The sequence below is a fragment of the Triturus cristatus genome, chromosome 7 (genome assembly GCF_964204655.1).
Source record: "Triturus cristatus chromosome 7, aTriCri1.1, whole genome shotgun sequence".
NCBI lineage: Eukaryota > Metazoa > Chordata > Amphibia > Caudata > Salamandridae > Triturus > Triturus cristatus.
In genome coordinates this window covers 628687742-628700326 of record NC_140590.1, presented here as the reverse complement: position 1 = coordinate 628700326, position 12585 = coordinate 628687742, and the positions used below count along the sequence as shown (strand labels likewise).

The 12585-nt window shown below is 42.6% G+C and overlaps 1 protein-coding gene across 4 annotated transcripts in view; it reads left to right on the top strand.

Moving 5' to 3' along the window:
* The window catches only part of TEX2 (testis expressed 2), a 672400-nt gene that overhangs the window by 66773 nt on the left and 593042 nt on the right, over positions 1–12585 (top strand). The window contains exon 1 of one of the 4 annotated variants that reach the window (XM_085617238.1): positions 10051–10167. The exons of the other annotated variants lie outside the window; for them this stretch is intronic. The gene's annotated coding sequence lies outside the window, so the exon portion shown is untranslated. Of the gene's footprint in view, positions 1–10050; positions 10168–12585 lie in introns of those variants that run through there. 4 annotated transcript variants of the gene reach the window in all.

Genomic DNA, 12585 nt, shown 5'->3' with positions numbered 1-12585 from the left:
ATCACTAGAATAGTGAGCACTACATATCAGGCCAACTTCTCACAATAAGTATCTATTTTATCATGTAGAGTAACCGGATTAAACCTGGATTTTGGTTTAAAGTCATTTCTAGATTTGTGATCGGTAGCAATTCCCATGCTAATCAACAGTTCCCGATCTGTGTCCCAGTCCTTACTGCCCTGCTCAATCTCCCTGGCCGCTGCGAGCATCTCAATATCACATATATTCAGAGGGTTGTGAGCCCCACTCGGAGTACTGCGGGGGCAACCTCACCTTGTTTCAGAGTGTGGACCTTGAGAAGTTTAAGTTTTCTTATGAACTGAAAAATGTCAATATGGGCTCTTGGGAAGTTCAAGTTGGCAGTGGGGCAAAAGGACAAACCAAGTTCTAAAACTGCGCGTTCCTCATTTGTGATGTTATGCGAGGAAATGTTAATAATAGAAAGATTATTAGTGTTAGATTGCTCACCCATTATTTGTTGCGCTTGGATCGCCGTTGTCCTTTCCCATAAGGCGTCTTGTTATCTCTGGCCTTCGCCTCCTCTCCTGTTTTGTCTTTTTCTTGTGCGTTGTTTCCGCCTCTTCCTCTTCCCCCGGTGGTTTCTTTCTTTCACCCAGGCTTTCCCGTATTAAACGGTATTCAGTGAGTGAAGGGAAAGGGCCGCTTGTTGGTGGTGTTGTACTCTGCGCCTCGTCCAGGTCAGATGGTACATCTGAGCTGAACTCCGAGGTTTCAGACTCCACAGTACGTACTGCCTCAGATTGTACTAAGTCCCTCCTTCCGAATCATATTTCCGGCCAAAGGTTAATATGCGTCCCTGGGCATAGTCGTTGCGATCCCTTATAAATTTCCAACATTTCTTGGACTTGATGCCTTCTTTGTACTTCAGAAGCCTTGCATCCATGTCCTTCAAAAAGGATGTGATCTCACTCTGGGATTCATGCTTGTCCAGCATTTCACGGAGCAATTTGATATCTGCTTCAACCTGTTCCAACTCGAGGGCTACATATTTGGCTAGCGTTTCCAACATCTGTCTGCACGTGGATGCCATGAGCGCAGACCATTCCTCCAGGAGTTTATGGTTAGGATTCTGGTAGGTCGGTGTTATCAGCATACGAAGCCCGCGAACCAAGGATGACGGCGCTGTGTGTGGGTACTTTGAATACTTTATTGTCAGACAGCCATTGAACGCGTTTATGTATGTATATAATTTTTGTTTCTTAATTTAAGAATATTTATTTAATTCTTTTCGTACCTCTAGTAAGTAAAAATATAGCTAGAGATGCATACTCATATTATTTTTGCTTGTTCTTTACCATTAATTATTAGTATTATTTGTGTTCATTATTTTTGATTTATGTATTTGTTTTGTAAGTACTAAGGGGTCCATTACGCCACCGTAATGGCATAAGGGACCGCCTGCCATATGTGCGGCGGTCCCGCGATTGAAATTAGGATGCGCCCGCCACACTGGCGGGCGCATCCCACATTTTCTACATTGCGGCGGGCGGTGCTGTCAGCAGCACCGCCGCAATGTAAAAAAGGCTTGTTGTGCATTTGCATGCACAAGGTGGCTGGCACCGCGCGGTGCCTGCCACCTTGCGCATGCAAATGCAGGGGGGTACCATAGGTACACCCCCAACCCCTCCAACACCCTGGGGGCCCGCTACGGGCCCCCAACAGCAAAGTCCACAAGCCTTTCCATGATGGCAATGCCGCCATGGAAAGGCGAGTGACCGCCTGCATCTTAATATGGATGGCGGTGTCTTGCAGACACCGCCAACATGTTAAGCCCCTTTTCCGCCCGGTCAACTCGTCGCCCGGCGGAAAACAGGCGGACGGTCTTCCCGCCCGCCGGTGTCCCCCGCCATCGTAATGTGGCAGGGGAGAAAAGGTAGGCGGGCGGTGAATGTTGGCGGGCGGAGCGCCACCGCCATGCGGGCGTTGGCGATCCGCCCGCCAACATAATCGGCCCCTATGTGAATTGAATATTTCACATTTACACATACTTTCTGTAAAATCATGTTTATATGTTGTGATTTGAGTGATCATAATAAATAGAGACTCATAAACATGTAGTCAAATACTTACATATAATTTATGTAATGGCCTATATACGTTTTAAACCTAAATATAACAAATGTATATATTTGAACTATAATTTATACAGGTTTACATTTGTCAAGCATAAATATTAAAAAAGTAATTATTTTGTTTTCCTAAGTAATATGTGCATTTGTTCAAAGAAATGCACACATCTGAATACAAACATGTAATTAAAGGATACATGTTACCAAAGACACATATATGCACCATTGGTGTCTTGTGCATACTATTCCTGTACCTTTTGTATTTTGAATATGGTGGTCATGTAGGGAAGAGCTAGCTCTGGAGTAATCTTTTGAAGATAAGATGGTCACTATGGATCTTATTTTTGGAGGTAATGAATTCCATAGTTTGGCTGATTGAACAGAGAATGATGTTCCAACCATGTTATTTTTTTTGTGTGCTGGGATTTTGAGGCAGGGCGCCAATCCGGAGCCGAGGTATCTTTGTTGTATGTATTTTGGGATATTTTTTTTTCCTGACAAAAAGTGGTTCTGTCCCATGTATTGGTTTGTGTGTGAAACAAAGCAACTTGAAAGTGGATCTTCTTGGAACTGGTAACCAACGAAGGGCCCTAAAGGCAGGGAAGATGTGGGCTTGTGGCTTATGTGTAGGGGTAGTCTGACAGTAGAGTTTTGAATTCATTGTAGTCTTTTCATAGTTGATAAAGGTAATCCATAGTAGAGTACATTGGCATAATCAAGTTGTGACACTACAAGAGGGATAGTAGCTTGAATCTTATGTGGAGATCCTAGGTGGGGGAAGATGTGTTGCAGAGTTTTCATACGAAGGAGGGTTGATCTTGATAACTTATCTACTTCAATCAAACGGTACTTAAATGGTGTGGCTAATCACAAATGAGGGTATCCAGGCGTTGAGAAACCTTCTGCGTAGGGGGGGTTCCATTGAACAGCCAGGTCTTGAGTTCTTTTCTGAATTCAAACAAAGAGGATGAGCTCCGGAGTTGAAGTGTGAGGTTGTTACAGGACTTCGCAGTGAGGTAGGAGAATGTGTGTCCTCCACTGTTGCTTCGGCAGATGCTGGGGTGTGAGCGAGGGAGAGGGAAGTGGGCGCAGGTGTCTCGAGAGTTGGTGGAGGTTCAGGCGGTGGTTGATGTATGCTGGTCCTTGGTTGTGTAGGGCTTTGTAGGTGTGGATCAGCATCTTGAATTGACATCTCTTCTGAATGGAGAGCCAGTGGAGCTTCTTGAGTTGTGGAGTGATGTTGGTTTGCTGTGGGAGACCTAATATGAGTCTGGCCAACGAATTATGTATGGTCTGCGGTCTTTCCAGGAGGTGCGAGGTGATTTTTACGTAGTGTGTGTTGCCGTAGTCCAGCCAGCTGGTGACTAGGGCTTCAGTGCTGGCTCGCCTCGTGTTGATGGGGAGCCATTTGAAGATCTTACAGACTATGCGCAGAGTGAGGAAGAAGGAGACTGCATTGATCTGGTTTTTCATGTTTAGCTTGCTGTCCAGGATGATGCCAAGGTTACGGGCATGGTCTGTTGTAGTGGGTGAGGGTCCTAGTTCAGAAGGCCACCAGGCGTCGTTCCACGGGTAGGTGTTGTTCCCGAAGATCAGCACTTCTGTTTTGTCTGTGTTGAGTTTTAGGCAATTTTTTTTTCATTCTGTCAGCGACTGCATAAGTTGGCTATCGTAGTGGAGGGGTCTTCTGATAGTTAGAGGATGAGCTTGTGTCGTCTGCGTAGGATATGATATTTAGTCCATGGGTTCTGACGGTGTTGGCCAAGGGTGTCATGATGTAGGTTTTGAACAGTGTAGAGCTGAGGGACGAGCCTTGAGGGATGCCGCAGATGATGTTCTTAGGTTACAAGGTAAAAAGGTGGTAGGTGGATTCTCTGGGTCCATCTGGTGAGGAAGGAGGCGATCTATTTGGGGGCGTCTCTTTGGATACTGGCGTGGTGAGATATGGTGTTGAATGCTGCTGAGAGGTTGAGGAGGATCAGGGGCACAGTTTCTTCTCTGTCAAAGAAGGTTCTTGGGCATTCATTGATAGCTTAGATCCATGACAAAACTGAGGTTTCTTACTTCCTTGGATACTTTTAGGAGGTGGTCTCAGATCGTAAGATGAGGCGGAGAGTGGATCATCATTTTTCCAGTCGGAACAGGTTAGTATTTCCATTTTAGACTGATTCAATTTGAGATGGCGCCATGTCATTCACTGATGAATGGCTCAGAGGCAACTGAATAGTGCAGCGACCCCTTGTGATCTGCTGTGTTTTAAGGTCATTCCAGAAAGTGTTTAGGGCAGATTTTGTGCATCTTCCTGGCCTGAATCGTCTTTGGAAGTCGGAAAGTATGGCGTTCTAAATTGAGACATCTGGGTGAATGTTGCTCTTTCTATTAGTCTGCAGAGAAATTGTCTGTTTGCAATAGGTATGTATTTGCTTGAGTCTTGAGTGTCCAGGTTTGTTTTAACAGTTTTGTTACGGTATCAAAACCACAGCATGTAAAGTACTGTTGGCTAAAATGGCAAAATTGGCTGAAGGTGTTATACGTGACCTGGAACCACCTGTCCAATATCTTTAAACATTTTACAAAGTTGCCTTCTTCATTAAACAAAATGCTTGTCTTGCACGTAAAACCAAAAGTAGACTCTGCTCACATAATTTGTAAGGGTTCACTCTTGTACTCAGATCATGCATTAAAAACAAGCATTGACAAAGTGGATCTTTTTTTTATGTGAGTGAAATGTTTTATACCGAGTTTCACAATTCAGGTACAGCATGGACAACCTCAGTGCAGCCTCCCCTAACGCAAACAATAAGTTAAGGACATGTGGCAGCAGCAGAAAAAACATCCATACTAAGTATCAAATTCCAGCCTGTTTCCCATTCAATAAACAGTGTAATGCTTCCATCCAACCCAAATTATTAATTTCTAAAAAACCGCCTAAAATAAACATCTACAATTAAAAATTTCTAGGATACAGAAGAAAAATATGATGCAAATCCCAGCCACCATCAGCCAAACTACTTGCTTTGTAAAATTTTATCTGGCCAAGCCACTACTGCAAAAATTCCCTCCTAATATTTGGTTTTAGCTTGAAGTTGATGCCAGACTCTAGATAACTCATCAACGTTATTTCATTGTAAATAAATAAGCAAACTTTTGTTCTGTTATTGTCTCTATCTGCTTCAGGAATTTTTCTCCAAAAGCCATTTTTATTCTCCCTTTTCACATTCAGGCAGTGACTAAGTCTGCCATCCTTGCCTGTCACAATATCTACCTTACATGGCATGTTAACCCTAACTTTGTCCTATGAGCACACACCAAACTAACCGGAATCACGCCGAAGACCTCCGTAAGGATTTTTCCTTCTTCCATTTACCATTTGATAACGACGCTCCCTCATACGCCAAATCTTTGGACAGTACAGATGGATTGGAACAATTTATGTCTTATGGGTTTTGAGGAAAGTGGGCAAGCATGTAATTTAATGAGCTTTCCTTCCCATATGATAAAATATCTTTCCTGCGTGATTTATATGGCTGCCATTCTCCTGTGTTTTTAAATAAACCAGGCATGTATATTGTGTAACTGTCTCCAAAGATTATGATTTTATGTTCCACCTATCATATATTCTACAAAAAGCATCACCTTCGTCTTTGAGTTATCACCCACTTAATTATATTTAACAGGTGTTTAATGACCTTCACAGCAGACTTTGTTGTTTTACCAACACGTATATTAAATGCGTGTATTGCATTTCCTCATATCTTAAGAATCATGTGCCATATTTCTAATTAATATATTTAGACTGCTATTGGTTACAATTTTTAAAGTAGGGAAACCACTGTGTCTTGGTGTACATCGAAGTTATTATTATTCGTAGGAAAGATACAGGAGTAGCTATTATTTTTAGCTTTGTCCATAGAATTGAACTATTGACTGTGTCAAAGGCTATTTATATAATTACTCGTACTTGTGACCAACCCAAGTTAAAATAAAGTCATTGACCATCGTACTTACACTTTCTCGAAACCTTTTGACTCGCTGGAAGATTTAGTACCACATACTCTGCTTATCTGTGGAGTACTCACTTTAAAAAAAAAAGTTTGCCTCTCTGAAACTTCAATTCCAAGATACACCATACCACTGACACATATTAGATGACTTGTTTTAAAACTTAGTTCCGCGTTGGCAAGAGTTGTTTATTCTTGGCAAGAAATCAGAAAGGCAAACCTTTTTTCAGTTCTGGCCTGGGCATGCCATGCAGTGCTCTGAGAGGCATGCTGTATTCAGTCATGGACTTCAAGCTACGCTCATATTTTTCATTGGCTTGAGTCATTGTCCTTTGGAAACTGTGGCTTTTCATTGGTCAGAGGCTTAGTAGTCCCTCCTTAGTACCACCTTGTCTCATTTTGTAACCTCCCATGAGGGCACCTCCCTGTTACATGTGTTGTTACTCAGTAGGCTTTAATTACAGCCTCCGAGCACTATTTGCTTAAATGGTTTGCTCCTGCTTGCTGTTGGACATGCTCTCTCCCATAGCATTTTCTTTTTCATAACACGGCATGCCATGCGCATACAATGGTGGCCGTGCCTGGTTTATTTGCGGCGTCAAATGTGGCGACAATTTTTTTTTTGTTTTAAACAGGTTTTTAAAAATGTTTATATTTATAACTGGCCCATGCCACACTTTCACTTTAATGTCGGCCGCACCCCTTTCCTTAGACGACCCGTGTCTAAGGAAAGGGGGGCGGCCGCCATTAAAGTGAAACTGCATTATTGGACGGTTTTATAAAAAAAAGCATCTGTTTGTCAAGTGGACAAACAAATGCTTTCTTTTGTAAAAGCGCTGCATACTGTGCTTTCACTTTAATGGTGGCCACGCCCCTTTCTTTAGACATTGCTCATCTAAGGAAAGGGGCGGGGCCAACATTAAAGTGAAAGCGCTGCATGGGTGCTTTTACAGACTAGCATTTGCAATGCAATAGGTCTCGCATTTACAAGAGCTTTGTAATGCTAGACCTATTGCATTGCAAATGCTTGTTCTCTATAAAGTGCCCATGAAAAGAATGCGCCTGTCACTTTTACCTTACCCCAGATGCCCAGTCAGGGTTCCATGTTAACAGACTGGGTGAAATTAAATATACTTAAATCATGATTTACTACTCACACGGGAGGCTTTATACACAAAATTTGTGGTTTCAGAAAGAAACCGTCATTTTCGAAAACCCTTAAATAAATCACATACTGGGCTACAGTAATCTAAGTACATCTTGCATTTCACTTCTGAAATGTCAAGGTGACCAGATTACCAGGAGCCACAGCGACCTTTTATTTCCAGAACAGCAATTTTAATGATAAATAGTTTTTAACGTTTTTGGACCATAGTATAGTTCACTGGGAATTAAGAATTTATTCTCCTCTCCAAACTAATACCATTTTAACCCTCCAGCCTCTCTTAGTGGACTGTGCATAAATCGAGCGTCGGTGAAACTAATTAGTCTGGTTTTAATGTGTTCTTGCTAGCAAACAGCAATAGTTGCATACATTTTTATGCAGGAGTTGGCACATGAAAACCAGAACGGCAGAGACTCATGGCCCCTCTTGTAGTCCGGGTCAGCTGGTAAAGAAAATCGGCCCAGGCACCAAAATAAAAGTGGCCCCTTTAGCGAATTAAATAGCTTTAAAAAAAATGGCCTATGTTTGCAAATTGAGGCAGGTTTGAACTTCTAAAGGCATGTAAAAGTGTTTTGCGTGGTATGGATACTGCATGGATTTGATTTTGCTACATGCAATGTTTATTTTAATATCAGGGCACTTTACAGTAGAAACCGGCCCAGCGGACCATCAAACAGCCCAAAAACTGGTCCACGCACAGACCTGTCAGACCAATCCGTTGAGCACAGCCTGATTACCCAGTGGGTCATCCCGACCCTGCATGTAGGAAGTGTCTCTTCCCTCGCAGGCTTGCTCCTGGTCCCACTCTAAAGGAAGGACTGCTTCCAAGCAGAGGGTCCAGCCAGTTCAGATGCCCCTCGCTCTCTCTGCGTTATCTACTCTTCAGTGGACCACTCCTTGTCCTCCATAACCCACCTCCGTCTAGCCCGAATGGCACACCCTTTTTGTAGCTTTCCTGTGCCCAACACTTGACTCCACTTTGACAGACAGAAGTGAAGGCTGAGATGCCAATTCATGACCCTGCATACACAGTGCATGAAAATCTGAGTGCTGTCCATAAATGAGAGCCTTTGTCTGCACTTTTCTGTATGGCAGTGGAGGTGGGTGGGAAGGGCCGATAAAGGTGGGTTATTGAGAAAAGGGGAGTCAGACGAACTTATGATCCTCCCAATCAAAGTACTACAGGTGTACTGAAACCGGCATATAGTAACTGTCCACTGATGCAAGTACACTCTGGTTGCTGCTGTGCACTGGACAATACTTCAGGTGTCACTGTAGTGTGGGCATGGGGGACCCCGCAATTTTGGCAACCTCAGTACGTTGCCTCAGTAGGACACCCTTAATTCTATGAATCAGAGACTGTGTGAGACCTCCAGTTTTATGAGTCAATATGTACTCCAGGTAAGGCACCTAACAACCCATCAGAATATCAGAAAAACTGTTCTTTAAGTAAAAAGGCACACTCAATAACTGGGTTATAGATTAGTGGAATAGTTTAAAGGATTTATTACAAAAATTAAATACAAATGTGTCACAGATTCAATGCCATGAAGGCGCTCGACAAATAGGGTATTGCAGAGAAGTGTAAAATTAAAAATATAGTGGGCAGCAAAATCCAGAGAGACTAACAGCATCCCTAGCAGCATCTAAGTCTTCAGGAATGTCTTCTGGCTCACCCTAAAAATTTAGGGCATTTATACATCAGTGCCGGCTGTTGAACTCTGAAAGTGGGGAGTATCTAGGAATCCATGGGGTTAAAACATTGAAAGATATGGCCCAAATAAACTGCACAAGACTTATGAGGGAATCTAAGAGGCTACTAAAGCTATGGTCTCATCTCCCCATATCTATTATAGGAAGAACAAACTTAATCAAAATTATGATCTTACCAACGTTCACTTTTACATCTTCAAGACTGAGTGCTTCAAGAAAATACAAGGGGATTTGAGTAGTTTCATATGGGCTAATAAAGGTGTAAGAGGAGCCTGGAAAAAGCTGCGTAAGAAAAAACTGGATGGTGGGGTAGTCTTTCCAGATTTCCAGCTGTATTGTTGGGCCTTTCAATTGAAACATTTTAGAGTATTGCTAACAAAGAATTACCAACAGGTCCACCCTTGTTACCGTGCTTTAACAAAAGACCTGGCAGAAGAAGGAAACTACTTCCTTTTTAAATTTGGGCACCCTAAATATTTCAAAAAGGAACGACTAAGAGTGCTAAAAGCAGCATGTAAGCTATGGATTCAGGTTAGGAGAATCCTAGCAATGCTGTACTATAGCCAAATTGCCCCAATTTGGAAATCCCCCGGAACCCCACCTTGCCTTCTAGACTCTTTAGCCACCCCACTAATGAACAAGGGAATGGAGAAATAGGGTCAGCTTACGGACAAGGACACTCTAGTATCTTGGGACTATCTGACAAGGAGAACAAATATTAGGTTGTCCAGGTTCAAATATCTGCAATTAGTGAGCTGGGCTCGAGACAAATCAAATGTGGGACTCACAACGGACTGGGAGGAAGAAATCTGTAGTAGTAGCCCGCAAAAAAAAGAGGTGGCCTAGTGGTATTGGATGTTGGTGCAAGAAGAAGATGGTCCCAACACATTGCCAGAAGAAGGTGGAATGATGTCCTACCCGCAGTAGATTTAATATCTCTCTGGCAAGTATCTATGCCTACACTTTAGTCTTTCATTAGATGGACCCCTAAGCAGAAATCATATGTTCACTTTACACAGGGCTTACTGGTCCACCAGGAAACTATCCAAAATGGAGAGAGAAGAAAATAAAGTGTTGCCTGAAATGCGATTTGGAGAAAGCAGATGATGTACACATGTTTTGGCAATGTCCAGGAATCCAAACTTATTGGCAGGAAGTGGGTGAGGTCTTGACAGCGGTTATGATAAAGGGAATAAAGGTAAGCCTGTTTTTGATCATATTTGGGGTTTCATAGGGTGTCGGATTTAAAGGGCAGAGAAGGAAATTGCAAGAGCAATTACTACTTATTTTAATAATAATAGCACGTAGGAAAATCTACATTAGTTGGGATTCTAGGACTCTACCATCTTGTTCGGGTTGGCTAAAGTCAGTGAAACGTATTGGTAGATTAGACTGTAAAACGGGTCCAAAAGGGGAGTAAGTACCTGGGAGCCTTTTTTATCTTACTTTCCAAACCATGCTTGGGAATAGGAGTCCTAATGGTCCAAGGATTAAGACATCTTCATCCAAGGAGAGGTAGGGGGGGCGACCACACAACCTCTAAAAACTGGTTGAAGAATGGTGTATCAGGAGGAGTTAATTCCCAGCAGGCTGTGGGTGTACGACTCCAGTATCTGATCATACATCTCTTACTTATTTGTCACATATGAGGACCAAAAAAAAAAAAAAGAAGAAAGTTGTGGGGCAAAACAGCTGCCCTAAATTTCACTAGATGAGTAAGTCAAGCAAGCAACCTCCACTCGTCTCCTCCCCCCACCAATGATTTTTTTTTACTCTCTCCAAACATTAAGACAAATATGGAGTCCACTAGTGCATTTTGTGGTACTTGTTATAAAAGTTTAAGGTTTTTTAGGCCGTTAAGAGGTGGAACTCCTGAAATATTCCAATAATTTTTCGTGATATGCCAAATAATAATGACCCTGCTCAGGGGTTCTAAATGACTGTTCTCCACCCCCACTAATGGCCTGATTAGTATATAGCTGACTCCACTACAGACCTACTTACCTTCCACTACCATAAATAGTGGGTGGCTGTACTCCTGCAGGACCACCCTGAGGCATGAGGTGGTGGTCCATGCGATAAGTCATTGCCTCAGTCGGCCAGTCTTTCAGAGATAATGGTGTTATATGAGCAGACAGTGGATTGGTCCAACTGACTATTCATAGACATTGGCCAACCAGTATACCTCTTACCTTGCCCTCTTGTTTGCAGTATCAACTACCTTGAAATATATGTCCCCCCCCCCCTCCCAACATATGAAATGCCTTTTAGTGACTTTGTAGAGGCCTCTGTCTTGATTCGCAGCAGGTCTATTCACTCTTTTAACCATTTGAGATCAATAAAATGAGTAACATTGAATTGGGGATCATAACATCTGTTATCCAGTGCAAAGATGCTCTAAGGCGTGAACGTGACCCTTTATAAATACACATACCATTCAACCAATGTGCTCTCAGAGAGATCAATTTGAAAGATGACTGTCTCTAGCTTTCGGTACATCTCCCATAATCAGTCACATGCTATCATGTATCATAAGTCCACATACCCCAAAATATGCACATTCATATACTAGCAAACAAACTTTTTTTGGGCTCTGTAATATCTCTATATCAGTTGGCTTCTGTGCTAGTAATTTTTTCTTTTTTTTTTGTAGTTTTATATTGCGCAAACTCGACCCAAAGGTATCCGAACGCTTTACATGAGCACCAGTTGCATTAAAGACAGACCCATTCATTTTTTTGAGCACGGGGAGATGTAATTTGCCCAGAATCACAGGATGTTTGATCCTCCAGCCAGACTTGAACCCGGTTCCCAGCTTCAAAGTCAGACGCCCTAGTTGCAAAGCCACACCCCTCATTTTTAGAGCATTCAATCCTATAAACGCGAGCACACATTCACAAACAGTAAATCTAGGCCCTGGCAGACAAACCACTGTTTACCTTTCTAGCATAGAGTCGAAGACACACCAGGGTGCACATCCAAAATCAGCCAACTATGAAGACATCTGCCTCATGCTCACTGGTAGGACATTTGCACTGGTTCATAACAAATCGTAAAAGCAAAACTGGCGATTGCACTGTTTGGAAGCTGAGCAGTTACAGAAAGGAAATTCTTTCAGAACTTCCTGCTTATGGTTTCATTAGCTCCTCCTTATTCATGTACGGTAGTAGTCTTATGCTGTTCATTTGTTTTCTGGTGGTGGAACCTTCCGAATATGAAACTATACGTTTAATATCAATGTGAGTAACAGAAGGGTAGTCTCCACATTCTTATCGAGTGCAAAGGATCGTGGAGGGAAGTGTTGCAGTCCACCAGCATTGCAGCAGGTCCAGGACTGGGAGGCCCCCTCTGCACTGCTACTACTTGAGATGGGCTGGTCCTACACAACCAGTGGCACAGTAAGGACAGCGCGCCTTCCTAAAGTGGCACCAAAGGCAGCCATTTTTAAATGGCGTCTCTTGTAAGTCTTCACGGTTCCACAGTCAAGTGGATTGCCAAATCAACATTTGTTTCCAAGTAATTTATAAAAATGCTTCCGATTCGCAAGCAGATGAAAATATCACCTTTATTTCAAAACATAAAGATAAACAGAAAAGAAAATTCAACGTGACCATGC